The 16,091-nt window shown below is 47.9% G+C and overlaps 1 protein-coding gene across 3 annotated transcripts in view; it reads right to left on the bottom strand.

Moving 5' to 3' along the window:
* Nucleotides 1-16,091, bottom strand: part of TMEM132C (transmembrane protein 132C) — a 375,242-nt gene that overhangs the window by 106,306 nt on the left and 252,845 nt on the right. The window lies entirely within an intron of this gene.

Raw genomic sequence — 16,091 nt, 5'->3', positions numbered from 1 at the left:
CCACACTGCTGGTCCTTGGACACACCTAGCATGGTCCCATATCCAGCCAGCTGTCCCTCTGTTGGGAACACCCTTCCTCCACAGAACCAAGAGATCCCTCTTGGACTTTATTCTGGTGCCAGACATCACCTCCTCGAAAAGGACTTGGCTGACGGCTCAAACTCACCCAGCACACCGTCCTCAACATCCCTCCCCGTGCAGGTGTTCCTCTGATATATATTCATCTGTCCTCTCTCCCTTTCTCTCTTTTCTCTCTCCTCTCCGGACCGGAAGCCATGAGAGAGAAGGATCTTAGCCTAGTCAGTGCACTCGGGCGTAGAAGAGCGAGCGTCTGGTACAGAGAAGCATCTTAACAAATTTGTTAAACGAACGAAACTGAAGATTGCAGTGTACCGCACAAAAGAACCCACAGTAGGCATTCTTTTCTGGTGTCATCCTGACTATGCTTTTCTCTGGACCCACTGTTTCCATCTACCTGAGAGATGGGCACTTTGAAACTTTCACCTGGCGGCGCTGATTATTACTGAGGGCTGCTGGGAGGCTAAGAGGCGCATCCCCGGGCCACCCCAGCAAGGGTCCAGGCATCCATGTCGCGTACCAACCTCGCTCTTGCATTGACCTCATTTTCTCGCTTCCATCTTCTCCTTGTCGGGTTATCACGAGAGGTTAAGAGCCTTGACTCTGAGTTAGGCTTGCCGGGGTTGCAATCCCAGCTCACCAGCTGTACAAACCTGGAGAGTTTCTTAATCTCTCTGTGCGTCAGTCTCCTCCTCTGTAAACCAGGGATCATTATAGTACCTACCTCGTAGGGATGTCGAGATGAAAGGACTATGTATAATGTACTTAGAATAGTCGGGTGCAGAGCAAGCACAGTAGCACTATTTGCTATTATCATTTACTGGAAATTTCTTCTGGCTCCCCACGCTGGAGGGAATATTGTAAATCACCTAAAACTCTCTGTAGAACAGGACATCGGCATCGATAATAAAGCTGTTGGAGGGAAGCCGGAGGAGAGCGTATCCTTGGAGCCACCTGGTTTAGTTTTATTTTTTCCATTTCATACATTTCAGCCCTTTCTTTCTCACTGCAACCCTCCGCTTCCCACGAGCCATTAAACTAAACGTCTCCATCCCTCAGGGGCTGCACGAAAGGCATTTGCTCTGTCCCTGCAAGGGAACTGCTCTTCTCTGTGACTGCAAGATGACACTAGGAAGAGATGTTTGGGGAAGGAGATGAAGCAGCCACGATGATTGCTAAACACATCCCCAACATCGTGGGCTCCCTAAATCGCCCTCAGGCACAGTGGCGGCAGCAGGTAGGACGTGTCTTTGCACGTGTTCCTCAAGAGGCAGCGGCTGTGTGATGGATACTGGTTTCTGCTTCTTTTAACTTAGGATTCTTCCCATCCCTGCCTTTGATAAAGATGGGTCTGGGGGGACCATTCCCCAAAAGAGGCATAATAATGTTCTGATCTGTGGGTCTCAGAAGACCAGCCATGCCTGAGTGGCCCTGGGAAGGCTTGGAAGTGGGTCTGGATGTCTTCTGAAGGGTTGATGAACGGAATCTGCTCTTCAAAATGATGCATGCATCTGGTATTATTCCCCCTCCCCCTCAATTTCCAGTTGCTGTCCTGTGACCATGCCCATAATGAAACTGTAAGGCTTGATGTTTGCAAAGCACTTTTATAAGCTCTTTCAATGAATTCTCAAACAACTGTAGGAGGTAGACGTTGCTATTATCATCCTGTTTTGCAGACAAGGAAACACAGACGTAGAGACGTTCAGTAACTTGCCAAAGCTCAGTTAGCGTGTTGAAGTATAAGAATCGGAACCCGGGCAGTCCTATTTCTGAGCCCCAGCTCTGAATCATCACGCTGTATTACTTCCATAACGTGGCAAGGCGGCGTCACCCATTGCTCGTCTGAAGGAAGATTAGATCACAGGGATGCAGCTCATGGGAAAACAGCATCCCTCTTCCATTCATCCTCAGGAATCATCTCAGCCTGACATACCCTAGATGGGCAAAAAGCGAACACTCACGTTCTGATCATTTCCCTCTATGGTGTGGTTGCCGTCAACACAGGGCTATACCTTGGTCCATACGGTACAGGGTCCATACCTGTTTTATCAACACTCATATTCCCAGTGACTCGCAGGATAATTATTATTGGTTTTAATTGAAGTCGAGTTGATGTACAATGTTGTACCAATCTCTGCTGTATAGCGAAGTGACTCGGTTATACGCATATAGACATTCTGTGTTTGTATCCTTTTCCATCATGGTTTATCACAGGATATTGCATGCCATTTCCTGTGCTATACATTAGCTGGAAGGATAATCATTTGATTCTTGAAGACAAATACAAAAATTCAGGTTCTCGCTCTGAGACCCTCCGATCAGTCTGATATACTCGGAAGGTTCCCTCCCATGAGGCTTTCACAGGTCATCAGGATGCAACATTTGAAGACCCCTTGGTTCCCAAGCTTCTGGTGGCACAGCCTGAGCCGTCCTCTTCCCTGTAGGTCTCCGCGTCCCGTGTGGCAGCCTGGCACGAGACATCGAGATGAAGTAGTGTCATTCTTCCTTACGACTAGCACATTTCAGGCTTGGGTGAGGCTGTGAAGTTCTTGCCGGCTGGAATGACCTCTTAGGGAAATGTCTGTAAGTCGGGCAGTGCTTAGTACCACGCCAGCATATACGAATTGCTTCATAAATCCCTTAGCGGGTGAGCAGGGTTTCTCCTCCTTTGTCACAGCTGCGGGACAGGATGAGAACTATAGAGGGCAGAGTAGGTTCGCGGTGGGAGGGAGCCTGGAGCATGACGGGTTTGCTTTCCATTCTCACGCCTCTTCCAGAGCCTTGGGGCTCCCATCATTGGCTCCTGGGACACTGTTCTCCCAGCTCATATGGACTCTCTTGGCTTATTCCTTCATCTGCACAAGGCGTCAGTACAGCATAACAAGCATCATTCATTTATTCAGTCGTTCAGCAAATATCCCTCATACTCTGAACACAAGGACCTTCTGATTCCAATTCTTCTCCTGTAAACTGCGGACAGGATAACTCGACATATTGTTGCAAAGGTCATTCCTGTGTTTATTCACACAGCAAGGATTTTCGTCCCTGCTCTGTGCCGGGAACAGATCTAAGCACTAAGAATGGGCAAGTCCGGGGCTTCCCTAGTGGCGCAGTGGTTGAGAGTCTGCCTGCTGATGCAGGGGACGCGGGTTCGTGCCCTGGTCCGGGAGGATCCCACATGCCGCGGAGCGGCTGGGCCGGAGCCTGTGCTCCACAACGGGAGAGGCCACGACAGTGAGAGGCCCGCGTACCGCAAAAAAACAAAAACAAAACAAACAAAAAAAAAGAATGGGCAAGTCCCTTCCTTCCCTCATGGCGTCTACATACTTTTGGGAAGAGACAGATAGTAAAGAAACAAGGTAATTTCACACTGGTGAGTTCTAGAAAGAAAACGAAACTGGTGACCCGTGTGAGCGGTCACAGACCGCCTCTCTGAGAATACGACAGGTGAACTAAGACCTAAACATCTGAATGATCCAGTCATGCAGAGTCCGGTCAGAGCAAATAGCAGGTGCAAAGGTCCTGTGGCAGGAACAAGCTTGGATCGTGAGCTACAGGTGCCACAGCGGCCAGGGTGGAAGAAGATTGGTGACTGATGACAGAAGCATAAAGGGTATGACCAGGGAGGCGGGCAGGGGCCAGATCACCTCCAGGACCTCGGAGGTCAAGGTGAAGCGCTGGGATTTTATTCTGGGTGTGATGGGAAGCTCTGGAAGGCCAAAACAATAAGAGGTTCTGCGATCTGATTTATGTTTTAAACAGAACTCTGTGGCTATTTGGAGCAGAATGGATGGGGGCTGCAACTGCGGAGCAGAGAGCTCAGATTAGGTGAGAATTCAGAGACCTAACGTACAGCCTATATGCCGCACGAGTTCATAAATAGCGGCTGTCTGTATGGCAGATCCACTGCACACCCAGGGGAGATGCTCCAGGGACACTGCAGACCCCGGGGCCACAGATGCCACCCCAGAACTTCCCAGGAGTTACCAGGATGGACTGGCAGCGACATCCTAAAAATCCACACCATGACTCCCACCTTGCGTGCTACTCTCAGGCTGCTTGCCAGCCCAGTCATGCACGAGGAAATAAAATCCGAGCATCAAGAGATCAAAGAGCTTGTTAGCGGGGTGTGGGCGTGGTGGACGTGGTGTAAATCAATACGGTTTCTATGTAACACGTCAATACCCATCACATTCGCAAATGCCTCTACCACTTTCCTCGGCGAGCTCACTTCTGCCACATTTATTTCACAGAAATCATCACAGAAGTTCAAGATGGTGTTTGGACAAGGTTATTCAAAGTCCAGGCCAAAGATGGTAGAACCTAAAGACCAGTTAATAATAGGGTGTTGGTTCAGATAAATGATGCCATATATCATAATAAGTGATGCTTAAAAGAAAAAGGTGAATAAAGAACTGTATGTACTGATACGGAAAAATTACAAGGTACATCGCTAGGCGGAAAAAGAAGCAACACGTGTTTAACATTGAAGTGGGGGAGGAAATGTATGCATGTGTGTGTGTTCTCATAGGTATAAAATAAATATCTTTGGAAAGGGATGTGATAAAGCGTGGACTCTGATGACCTCTGGGGAAGGGGGCTGGGTAAGTGGAGGAAGATGTAGTCTTCTGGTATGTCGGCTTGTCTACACTTTGCGTTTAGAACTGTGTGAATGTATTCCCTAGCCCCCTGCCCCCCACCAAAATAAATGAAGAGTAAAAAAATAATAAAAGCAGAAGGGGAAAACGTGCCTTAGTAAAATGACAAACTACGACAAGACCTAGACCGTTGGGGTTGGCTTACACATAGCCCAAGCAAGGAACAGTCCACCCACAGGTGCCCACGGGTTATTGCTGTTCCTCTGCCTTCCGTCTCTGCCACCCCCTTCTAAGTTCAGGTTGCCCTGAGGGTGAGAGCAAAGCCCACAGCCAACCAGCTACCAAAACCCCATCAACCGTGAGCCAGGAGTTTCAGCAGAGGCACGAGGAGGAAGGTGGGCAGAATCGAGTTTCCAGGTCTTGGGGATGACGTCCGTGTCGGCAGGACAGTGTGGGTCAGTGATTGACATTTGCCACCATCAGGAAAGAGGGCTGCGCCTCTTTCACACTTACAACGCAAGGAAGTCTGGGCCGTTGTGGAAAAAAGTCAGGAAGAACTTAAAAGAAGCTTTGCTCCGCGGAAAATACAAGAACCAACACTGTACATAGGCTCCTGACAGAACCAATTCCTTTAATTCTCACGAGTACTCCACGAAGGTACTTCTGTCATTCATCACCTCCCCTGCGGATAAGACGCGAGGAGATGGACTTGTCGGCACAAAACCGCACGGCTTCCAAGTAGAAGAGCTGCGTCCTGGATCCCAGTTGCCTGGGCAACAGAGGCCGTGCGGTTCGTTATTCGTGGTGCCACACTGCTTCATGGGATACTTGGGAGCGGAGACACCACGTGAGCAAAGCTTTTACTTTAGGTGCAGAAAGAAAAAAAAAATTAACCTTACATTTTTTTTTAAAGGGAAATAGTTCATTTCCACTGCTGTCTGCCACTTTCTGGTGAAGACCAGTCAGGTGTGAGAAGGACCCTCAATCTGAACAAGGTTCCCCAGGTTTAAAGGATTCAGACAATGTGGATAAAACCAGGGTCTCATGGCAGCTCGGTGGTGGCTGGAGGATTCTGAACGTAACACATGAGCCTTGAGGTATTACAGCATTGTCCCCACAGCCCTGTCTAGTACCTAGTTTGCTTTCTGAGGACCAGTAGTGTAGGGACAGCTTCAGGAGGACAACTTCGCCCTCGCCTCTGAGTCAGATGGGGCGCCGGAAGCAGGACCGTGGATTCCGAAATGCACCTGCTCTTGCCGGTGGCCACGGCGCTGGCCCCACATACTCCCCTTACAGTTAATTACTGGTCTGGAAAGAGCTTGGGGGACTCATGAACGTGATACAATCAACTGTTTCAGGACAGATGCTGAGAAATGTATTTACTTTATACATTTTCAGTTTGGGCTGGGGACCACACATCGGGCTGCGATGGGAGGAAGAAAACAGAAAACTCGTCATTCTGGCCATGAAAGGCTATAAATGAGTCTGGGAAAGGGCCTTCAGGGTAAGAGGACAAGCCTTTCAGCATCTCTTCATTTAGCAATCTCTTCCTTGTGGTGGGAGAAGCGAGGGCAGTGCTTAGAATCAGACAGAACAGGGTTCACATGGCCCTGAATAGCTGGGCGAGGTTGGCAAGTAATTCAACCCCTCCGGGTACTCAGTGACCCAGTTTACCTCTTGTGGTGTCATACATCGCCCTCCAAACTCAGCGGCATAAAACGATCGTTTTAATGTGAATCAAGAATTCTGGAAGGGCTCGGCTGGGTGGCTGGCTAGACGCCATCCTCTGCCTTGCTCAGGGCATACACAGGGAGAGCTGGGCCTTCTCACAGCATAGCGGCCTCAGGGCATCAGGATGCTGACACGCTGCCTGCAGGCTCTTTGGTGACCTGGCTCTCAAAGTCACGTAGCATCACCTCTGCTTGCACACTGGTCGTCAGCCCGTCACTGAAGTCTACCCAGCTTCCAGGGGAGGAGACAAAGACTCCTTCTCTTAACGGGAGAGTAGTGGGATCCAGGGAGCAGGCCAGATGGGGACGTTGACAACACATCCATCGAGAACATTCTTGGAAAACACAACCTCTTGTACACAGGGCCATCATCGGAAGACTGATTATGTGAATATCACAGTAGGGTTTGGGAGGAATGGTGCTGGTGTGTCCAGTGCCTCCACCGTCGTGCAGGCTCTCCCAGGTGCCTCGTCCTAGGCACTGGTTTTGACCCCAGCAGCCACCCCTTCTCTGTGGAAGTACGCCGCTTTGCCTTGGACAGCAGGTGGCCTTCACTGTCGGCAGCCTCGATGGGACGCTAAACCACGGATGCTCTACTTCTGTTTTTAATTAATTTTTTTAAATTGAAGTATGGTTGGTTCACAATGTTTCAGGTGTACAACAAAGTGATTCAGTTATACATACACATACATATATAGATACACGCACATATACATATGTATTCTTTTCGATTCGTTTCCCTTATAGGCTATTGCAAGCTACTGAGTGTACTTCCCTGTGCTATAGAGTAGGGCCTTGTTGTTCATCTATTTTATATATAGTAGTGTGTATCTGTTAATCCCAAATTCCCAATTTATCCCTCTCCCTCTTTCCCCTTCGGTAACCCTAAGTGTGTTTTATATGTCTGTGAGTCTATTTCCATTTTGTGAATTCACTGGATCACTGTTTTAGATTCCCCCTATAAGGGGTATCATACGATATTTCTCTTTTTCTGTCTGACTTAACTTCACTTAATTATGGTTGATGCTCTACTTCTAAACAGCACCAAGCGATGGAGAAACCCAACGGCCATTTCAGACGTCAGATCAAGTTTTGATGACAGAACCAGCTCTTGGGTCTCCAAGGAAAATCTCTTCTTCTCTCAGGCTGCTTCAAAGCCTATCGTCTACCTGTTCCCCCCCGCTCCCAGGGGCTTCCAGCAAATGCCCTTGGGAGAGTTTAGTTTCTATAAATCACAGGAAACACCAATAACCTCGACCATCAGGGCTTTAACCTTCGTCACAGCTGAAAGTGGGAGGAAAACAAACACTTTATGGAGCACACACACAGCGTGGATATCAGTAAATTCTCTGCTGCAGATGTTGACACGAGTCTGCTGTGAGTTTAGGGTGGGCCGAGTGGGGACGCTTTAGACTTCTCCCTTTAGGGACCTGGAGTGCACGCTTCACCCCACTGATGGGGGGGTTTTCATTCGTGGGCGTTTGCCTAGCAGATTTTCTGTGCCATCTTTAAACAGCTCTTACAGAAAGAACTCAGTCTGGGCAATTGCCTTCAGGGAACAGCAGATTATCTTTGTGGATCATTCCCAGAAGCTCTGCTGAAACGGTTCACACTCAGCAGCTCTGAGCACACTCGTGTCCCAGAATTCTCCGAAAACAAACAGCTGAGCAGAGCTGTGAATCTAAGGTCTGCGATCGAGGCTGCTAAAATGAATACTACTGGGCATCTTATTCTCCACGTTCAATGGTCTTCGCTTTTGGAAAAGCCCTTCTCCTTTTATGAGCTGCCTGACTGACCTGGTCTCCTTTGCCGCAGAGCACGCCTGAAGCGTACTGACGGAGGGGCTTGGGAACTGTGGGCGGTGGCTGCCGTCCTGAGTAGAGGGAAGAGTGGGATGAGTACCATTTGGTTTTTCTCCGGAAGTGCAAGGACCCAGAGGATGTCTTCTGTCTAGACCGGCTGGCTGGAGGATGCTGGCTGACCGACCACTACACTAGAAGCTGGGAAGGAGGAAACACCACGCCCCAGGCAGGTTGCCTGGTAGGGCTGAAGCGTGATGAAAACCGAGGATGATCAAGGATAAGGTACAGGAGGAACAAGGAGAGTTCACAACACGTGCTGGAAGCACAGCAGTGTCATGACATGTTTAGAAGGCGTCATAGGTATGTGGTGACAGTGAAGGTGAGCTGAATCTCTGAAAGGCCTCGCCTCAGTTATAAATCCCTCTAAAAGAGACACACAGTCCAGGCCCAGGAAGGCTATTTTGCTGCCAATCTGATGCCTTGAAGACACAGGCAATTAACCCCCTAAAGAAAACAGGCACAGTTTTACCCGAAGTGGAATGTGCAACCGGTTCAAACCGGCCACTTCTGCACAATTCATTCACTGATGGACTGTTTTCCTGAACAATATTCCTTTTGGTTGATCTACACTGTGATTTAAAAAATCCAGAGATCGGGCAACACGGGGCCTGCGTCCTCACCTGGGAAGGTTCCAGCGTCCCCCCTAAGTGGGTGCAGTCTGTCCTGCTCTCCACCTACCTCACCCGGCATGCAGGGCTAGCTGTCTGGCTCCTTTGTGTCTGCAGCCCCCGGTGAAATGGTCCGATTCCTGTGAGGATGCCCTGCTTGAGCCCTGCTGTGTGGGCAGCCTCTCAGCCTGCAGCTGACCACACACACCTGTAACGTAGATCTGCAAATCTCACCTGCAGCATCAAGACCCCTGCAGTCCCCCAGGAAGGGGGGATGGGGAGGGACCATATAGCCATGGAAATGTGCACCGCTGATTTATGTACACGAAAGTGTTAGGAACGGACCGCCGAGATGCCCTACACCAGGGGGCTCTCAAAATAAATTAAGGTTTTTTTACTTAATAAGTTGTTACGCAGCTAATGAACAAACTAAGTTTGGGGCAGGCAAAGGGCTTTGGCAACGTTAAGTTACGAAAGGGGATCTATCACAGGCTGACCCCAACTGTATAAAAGGATTTATATGTATAATAATGGTAATAGCTACATAAGGTATGGAATGGGGTTTAAAATGTGTTTTTTAATACATTTTTTATGATTATAAAGGTGACATGGGGGCACTGAAGAAAATAAGGTTAATAAAAAGATAAGGAAGAAAAAATAAGGAGGAAAAAAAAGAAAGTCTCCGTTTGGGGCTAGTGTATTTTTAACACCTCCTGGGTATTTGCTAATCCCTTTCTAACCCCAAGGTCAAGTGCAGAGCCTTCTGCTGGTAACACCAGCCAGCTAGCCATCAATAGTAGTTGTTCATTTAAATTGTATTTGTTTACACTCGCCTTTAATTCATGCAGTGAATATAAGCTTTTCCTATGTATTTATAGACATGAAGTTTATTTAGAAGAAAACATTGTAAAAAAAAAAAGCATTTGCACAAATATTCAAGTGGATGCTTTCTGCCTCGGAATGTCTTCATTTCTTTTCTTTATCTGCCCAACAGTGTGACTCTCAGTTCAGGAAACCATGGAGAAGAGTTACTGAAATAATATACACAAAGCATTTTGTAAACTGCCAGGAACTACGAAATACAGAGTATTATTTTGTATGTTGTCAAGCACTGTGAAACATACAGAATATTACTGTTATTTACGTTTCTGTATTTGAGATACTATGTTTGCTTCCCCAGAGAGATCTAGTCCCCCCGAATGCTAATGTTTTAAAAATAAAACCTAATATGGAACTTTTAAAATGCACAAGTGAACCCATTTAAATACAGGCGTTCAGGAGATAACAGCACAGGTGTGCGTGGCCAGGTCGGGAGGCCTGCAGGTGGTACGCAGTGACCCTCAGTGGGGAGCGAGTCCTGCTCAGAACCCTGGAGGCTGCATCACCAGCATGGAGTTCCCTGTTAACTTCCAAGAATGCCCATCAACAGGCACATGAAAAGATGCTCAACATCACTAATCATCAGAGAAATGCAGATCAAAACCACAATGAGGTCCCACCTCACACCTGTTAGAATGGCCATCACCAAAAAGTCTACAAATAACAAACACTGGAGAGGGTGTGGAGAAAAGGGAACCCTCTACGCTGTTGGTGAGAATGTAAGTTGGTGCAGCCACTATGGAGAACAGTATGGAGGTTCCTCAGAAAACTAAAAATAGAGCTACCATATGATCCAGCAATCCCACTCCTGGGCATATGCCCTGACAAAACTGTAATTCAAAAAGATACATGCACCCGTGTGTTCATAGCAGCACTATTCACAAGAGCTGAGACATGGAAGCAACCTAAATGCCCATCGACAGATGAATGGATAAAGGAGATGTGGTACATATATACAATGGAATACTACTCAGCTGTTAAAAAGAATGAAATAATGCCATCTGCAGCAACATGGATGGACCTAGAGGTTATCATACTAAGTGAAGTAAGTCAGACAGAGAAAGACAAATACCATATGATACTACTTGTATGTGGACCCTAAAATACGACACAATGAACTTATCTGTGAAACAGAAACAGATTCACAGACATAGAGAACAGACTTGTGGTTGCCAAGGGGGAGGGGGGGTGGGGGACGGGTGGATTGGGAGGTTGAGGCTAGCAGATGTAAGCTATTCTACAGAGAATGGATAGACAACAAGGTCCTACTATACAACACTGGGAACTATATTTAATAACCTGTGAAAAACGATAATGGAAAAGAATATGAAAAAGAATGTATATATATATGACTGAATCCCTTTGCTGTACAGAAGAAATTAACACAACATTGTAAATCAACTATACTTCAAAAAAAATAAGTAACTAAAATAAAAATTAAAAAAAAGAATGCCCATAGTTTAAAGAAAACCCTAATTTTTGGCGTTTCTCCTAAAGGAATGAACTTGGGAGAGTAAGACCCAGGGAAAGCTTAGGGCGAAAGCGTGGATTAAATAAAGGTGCAAGCCTGGGGTCGAGGGGAGCCCTGGGTAGGCTGTGCCCTCCCTCAATGTTGGGCTCACTTCCCAGGCTTTATGAAATTCTTGATCCCCAGGTACTCAGACTAGCCCAGATCCCAGGTTTGAAAAAGATTCAGAAGGTGGAAGGGAGAGAAAAGAGCAAGGAGACGATGCTTCCCAAGGAACGTATGCTCAGAGGACCACAACATGTGTTCCTGTGCTCAAACACGCCATCCACACCTTTCATCTTCTTTGCCTGCTGCCACAGAGGCATCTGCTTGGTGCTTGATTCACTTAAAGTCATGGGGTTCGGACAGGATATTAATTGCTCCCTTGGCCTCACAACCCAGAAGGGTGAAGCACAGTCTAGTAGGTTGTGAGTCGATTCTGTGTGGTTGCCGAGATGCTCAGACTGCTGAAACATTACTCTAGCGGGGTGGAAGCTAAATGCAGCACAGTTGGGTGTGTGTATGGCCCAGGTGCCATGTCTCTTCCTGGATCTGAGGGTGTACAGACGTGGCTCCAGGACCAGAGTGCACAAGATCTTTCAGAGGTGCTGGGCTACAGGGGGAAGATGCTCCATGAAACAGCTGCCTTGAAGGATGGTCTTCTCCCTCCCAACTGTACACAGAAGAGGCTGTTTCGCCAGGGAAGGAAGCAGGGGCCCTTATGTTTCTGAGAATCTCAAGTTGGGTTGAGCCAACAAGCTCGTGAGCTTGCGAGTGGTTCCTTCCCGAGTTGAGCCTTCAGGTGAGAAACCACTGAGCTTGGCTGACACCCTGATTGAAGCCTAGTGAGATACCCTCAAGAAGAGGACCCAGATAAGATGTGCCTGGATCTCTGATCCGCTGAAACTATGAGACAATAAACGTGTTGGTTTTTTTTTTTTTTGCAGTACGCGGGCCTCTCACTGTTGTGGCCCCTCCCGTTGTGGAGCACAGGCTCCGGACGCGCAGGCTCAGTGGTCATGGCTCACGGGCCCAGCAGCTCCGCGGCATGTGGGATCTTCCCGGACCGGGGCACGAACCCGTGTCCCCTGCATCAGCAGGCAGACTCCCAACTACTGCGCCACCAGGGAAGCCCAAACGTGTTGTTTTAAATGTCTAAGTTTTGGGGACTTCCCTGATGGTCCAGTGGGTATGACTCCATGCTCCTTGGGTGGGTTTGATCCCTGGTCGGGGAGCTAGATCCCGCATGCCGTAACTGAGAGCTCACATGCTGCCACAAAGATCCCACAGGCTGCAACTAAGACCCGGTGCAGCGAAAATAAATAAATATTTTTTAAAATGATGCTCTTTAAATAAATAAATAAACTTCTCAGTTTGGGGGTGTTTTCTTACAAAACACTAGATAACAAATACTCTTGGCCTGCGCTCTCCAGGCAGAGGGAAGTAAGCCCTCACATCCCTGTGAAGTTTGCACCTTCCATGTCATCGAAAGCCCTCATTTCAGCTACGGTCAGTCTGTTCCTACGTGCTCCACAGACTTTAGTTTCCTTGAAGGCAGGGTCTGGACCTGACTCAGTGGGTATCGACCTGGCACGGAGCATAGCACCTCAGACTTACGTGAACCAAGCAATGTTTTCTGAAAGTCCAGCTGAGGAAGTGAGTGAGCGGGGACATCCCTCCGTTGTGTGCTGGTAAACAGGCCTTCCGACAATGGCCAGAAGTCTTGGTTTGTGATGTTTGCCAATTGCCATGGTGTAAATACTGCCGGTCACCGCATGAGAGACTGGGGAGGAGATTCGAGCAATCCAATCAGCTCTCACAAGCTGGCACTGGATGGCTTCAGCACAGCCCCGACCCCAGTCCTGACATAGCGGCTCTTCCGCAAAGGCAACCATTACCTTCTAAGACATCATGTAAAGAAACCCGGGAGGACGCGGGGAATTCCAGGCCCTCACAACCACCCGGCTTGTGGCCAGTCTAACTCAAAGCAGTAAAAAAACCTCTAGAATTCAGAGGGAAGGAAACGCTGATTTTAAACCACAGTTCCCGCTACCGTGACATCCAGCACGGCTGACAGCGGAAAATCACGCATGATGTTTACGATCTCCGCAAACACACCTGGTCCCAACGTCAAATTCCCAGAAGATCAGAACACACAGGTTGCCACCAGGACTCTTCAGAACCTGCTCCCACACAGCAAAGCTTATCTCCCTCGCTTTGAGACTCCTTCTGACTGTGACATAAAGAACTATTTACACACACAAATCCATTGCCTGTTAATGAACACATTCCCTTTAACTTGCATGATCAACGCTAATCTTGTGGGTTAATTAGATTTTATGTGCATTTGATTCAGGAGATTTAATTTGACCTCTGATCTCGTGCTTAGAGCAAGGGACCCATGCATGCATTTCTTTCTAGCCACGTTTTCACATGGTGAAACACCCAACACTCACCCCTCAGATGTACTAACAATCCTTCTTGGCGTCATGATACTGAAGGTTGGTGTTTGATCCAGGAAGCTGTTCAGGGCACCAGATGTGTTTGCTGGCTACACACGGAAGGCAGGACTGAGGAAAGGGTCTTACAGATAAATGAACTGGGTGTTTCTATAAATTTATTTATTTAGTTAGTTTTGGCTGTGTTGGGTCTTCATTGCTGTGGGCAGGCTTCTCATTGCAGTGGCTTCTCTTGTGGCGGAGCACGGGCTCTAGGCGTGTAGGCTTCAGTAGCTGTGGCACGAGGGCTCAGTAGTTGTGGCACGCAGGCTCAGTAGTTGTGGCACACGGGCTTAGTTGCTCCGCGGCATGTGGGACCTTCCCGACCAGGGCTCGAACCCATGTCCCCTGCATTGGCAGGCGGGTTCTTAACCACTGCGCCACCAGGGAAGTCCTGAAAGAACGGGGCGTTTCTAAATGCAGTGGAGCATTCCTAGAGCTTTTCTGGGCAGGTTTGAAGAGTTCACTTAAGAAAATACATCCAGTAATGGAAGTGGATGTCTCTTCCTTGAGCGCTCATCCCTTCAGGAAAATACACTGACAGACTGTATCGAGAGCCCTAAAAAACGATCTAACGTTTTGATTCTAAGAAGCCACCTCAAGCAAAAAGAGAAGTGGACAAAATTCATGTGAAAGCTCGTTCGCTGCTGCATTATCTATGAAAATAAAACTTGGAAACAAATTAAATAGCTCGAACTAGGGATATGGTGATTTATGGAATGTTAAGTCTATGTGATGGAATCTTAACATACTTCTGAGGAATAGTTAATGTCAAAGGAAGATGTTATCAATATAAGTGAAATTATCTTAAGAATCTGGACATATATTATGATAGCAAATTTGTAAAATAAGTGAACCTACTACACGTTTACTATAGGCAGATGTTATCTATGCATTAAACAGGGGAAGAAAATGAATCAACGTTAGCAGTGGGTTATCCTTCGGTAGAAGGGATATTGATATATTGTTTAAGTTTTGTCCTCATATAGTTGTTTTCACAAATATTCTAAAACGAGTATGTGTTGCTTTTATACACAGAAAGCAATTATGTTAAGTAATCTTCCAGAATGTTTGTCTAGACCGTCACATACCACCCCTATGCATCACTGCCACAGACTGTCACCTCCTGTCTTTAAGGTCCTCCTGACTGAAGACTGAGTCTAATTCTTTATGAATCTGACACCAATTCTGACGTGTGTCCTTTTTCTACCACCACCAAGTAATACTCTGACACCAGCTGGGTGTCCTACACTTCACCTCAGTTCTGACACTACCTACCTGGAGATCGTGTCCGATCCCACAGGTCAAGGGCTCAGTCCCACGAGACTGTCCCCACCTTCAGATGCCAATCGCAAGTCCAGGTTGTCCCGTGTGCTTCTGACCCTCGGGTTAACGATTAGAGGCTACCATGACCCCCTCCTTGGGTTCCATTAATTTGCTGGAGCGGCTCACAGAACTCAGAGAAACATTTGACTCACCAGGTTACTGGTTATTATGAAAGGGTATAACTCAGGAACAGCCGGTGACAGAGATGCACGGGGTAAGGCACGGTGAAAGCGGGCGGCACTGCCATGCCCTCTCCAGGCATCACTCTCCCCAAATCTCCACGCCATCACCAACGCGGAAGCTCTCCAAAGCCAGTATTTTCGAGTTCTTACGGAGGCTTCATTAAATGGGCACCGTTGATTAACTCATTGGCCATTGGCTATTGAACTCCATCTCCAGTCTCCCTCTCGAACACGGAGGCCAGGGGTGGGACTGAAAGGTCCAACCCTCCTCCAATCACATGGTTGGTACCCTGCAACCCGCATCTTAAGGTGACCTAGGAGGCTTTCCAAAAGTAAACAGAAGACAGCTTTACGCTCTCATTCTGAGAAATTGCAACGGTTTTCAGAGCTCTATGCCAGGAACAGGGATGAAGACCAAATATGTATTTCTTAGTATAAATCACACCCTTTGAGCAAAGGACAAACACTCTGTAAGAAAGCAGCCTCTGATAAGCAAGGGCAAAGGCAGGGCAACGGGAGATGACACAGCCTCGAGGACAAGAGTGCAGGTGAGGAGAATGAATAAGCCTCCGCAAAGCACAATAGACCGTGCAAACTAATTTCTGCTCCCAAACCCAAACAACAGACCCGCAGAATCAGCGCCCTGCTCTTGCTGCCAGAGATGCCAGAAGCTACAACAGGTGATGTAAGCGTCTCCAGGTTTCCAAGCCAAGGTGTAACAGCTCCGCTAAGCAGTGGTTACTGTGAGTCTAAGGCAGGGATCTTAGGCGGAGACCGGGTCATGGGACCCCAGGTCAACGACGCGGAGGGAGGGGTCCCCGCA

Source organism: Globicephala melas, chromosome 13, assembly GCF_963455315.2.
Source record: "Globicephala melas chromosome 13, mGloMel1.2, whole genome shotgun sequence".
Classification (NCBI taxonomy): Eukaryota; Metazoa; Chordata; class Mammalia; order Artiodactyla; family Delphinidae; genus Globicephala; species Globicephala melas.
This window is presented reverse-complemented; position numbering and strand designations above follow the sequence as displayed.